We start from the raw sequence: 2,019 nt of genomic DNA, 5'->3' as shown, positions 1-2,019 counted from the left end.
AAACTAATAATCTTTTCTGCAAATAAAGAAAACTTTATTTGCAAAAACAGATGGAGGGCAAGAGTTAGCCTATGAGCCTTATTTTGCTAACGTCTGCTATAAAGTATATGCTGAAAAAATATGAGTTAATATTAGTAGTAGTAGTAGTATTTTTTTAAGCCAGAAAAATGTGGACGTTCGGTGCCTTACCTAGGATCAAACATATAGCATATTTACTAGGGTTGAAGTCTGCATCCAAGGTTCTAAATTTAAATCTAGTAGTTTTTCCTCAAGGGTACTTATATGTCTCCAGTGACCTTTCTGAAATTTTCTACAAAGAGCATTCCGTCATTACACAGGTTTCATGAGAGATAAGTGCACCTTTTCCTCTTCAGGCCCCAATGGCTTACGCACTGAGGCAGATCAACAAGGTTTTCAGATGGCAAAACTCTAATATGTTGATAACAAAGGTTAAGATTACTAATTTTTGCTGACTCTGAGGATTGCTATCCAGAGGAAAGTATAAAAGGAAACTTATCTTCAAAGCTTTCACTGCCATTTTTTTAAGTTAAATCTCAAACAGTATGTCGTCAAAGACGTCCTCACTTGAACATTCTGATCTATCCCACACTTCTCTGCCTCTGTATCCTGTGGGAAACGTTCGAACTCTCCTCTGGTGTTTAAGCATCCTGTCCTGCTCTCAATCTGTGGGTCGACTCCACTGCTGCTGGCTTGGCTGGCCACTCCACCGATGGCACCTGTCAGTAACTGCACAGATAACAATTATCTGTGCACTTGGCAATTGTTATCGTTATTAACACTGCACGTTTCTTACTGAGTTGTACTGCATATAAAGCCCTTAAGGCCTTGCGAGTACTTTATTTCTTTGACATGAGCCACACTGTCCAGGGTAGTTATTTTATACACATATCAACAACTGTTCAGCCAGAAAGAGGGGTCCATGGAAGCATGGGCCCCGTGTGATGGGATGGAACAGGTAATGGATTGTACTCTAGAGAGACCTGGGTTTGAATCCAGCTTCTGCTTGAAATTAACTCTGTGACCATGGGCAAATTATAAGACTTCTCTGATCTTGCTTTTTTATCTATAGAGTTGAAATAATATCTATGTTTTACTATTCTTTTAAGAATATATAAGATAACAAATGCTAAGAACCTTGTTCCATGCCTGTGACCTAATTTTTTCTCAGAATATATTTCCTTTCCTCTACTTTGTTTGCTCATGGTGACTTGCATAGAGGAGGCCCTTGAAATTTGTTAATTGTTTAATGAATAGTGTATTAGAGATCTGACGATTAATTGTATATTTGATGTTCGTAAAAAGATGGCTTCTTAATTTTTTTCCATATTCTTCATCTATCTTAACCAAAATATAATGAAAATAATATGGTAGCTATAATAGAGAAATACTCAGAGTGGTATATATTATATTATATATCATTTAAGATACATTTTAAAATTTATTCTATTTTCCTCAAGCCACACAATCTTGATACACATCATTTTATTTACAGCAAAACTGCATTATTTGGGTCTTTATGACTAAATAAATATATTCTCTAGGTTTATCTACTTTATTTATTTATTACTGCACATTTTCCAAAGCAATTTTACTTCTGCCTCACAAAAACTCACTGAAATCACCAGGACAGGGATTTATCAATCTAATTTCACACAAGGAAACATGCTGATGGAATTACAGGGACTACAGACAGACGCACGATACAAGGAGGACTTGGATCTTCTGACTCTCAGTTCCTAAAATATGACCACACTCTCTGTCGCCGTGGCAAACACAAGCCAAGGAAAGCATAAAGAAAGTAGAGTGAAAGAGACGTGTGTAGAGACAAGCACTGGGCTAGGCACATTGTGGGTGCAGTCCACCTTCGAGCAGCCCACAGTGAGCTGCTTCAGTGTTCTGAGGTCAGTTTTGCGGAGGTAAAAAAAAAAAACATGGAAATATTTGGAGCAGACCAAACTAAGAAACACAAATTGCCTGACGGTTTTCTTTTATTTTTAC

Source organism: Pteropus vampyrus, unplaced genomic scaffold, assembly GCF_000151845.1.
Source record: "Pteropus vampyrus isolate Shadow unplaced genomic scaffold, Pvam_2.0 Scaffold28, whole genome shotgun sequence".
NCBI classification, from domain to species: domain Eukaryota; kingdom Metazoa; phylum Chordata; class Mammalia; order Chiroptera; family Pteropodidae; genus Pteropus; species Pteropus vampyrus.
This window is presented reverse-complemented; position numbering follows the sequence as displayed.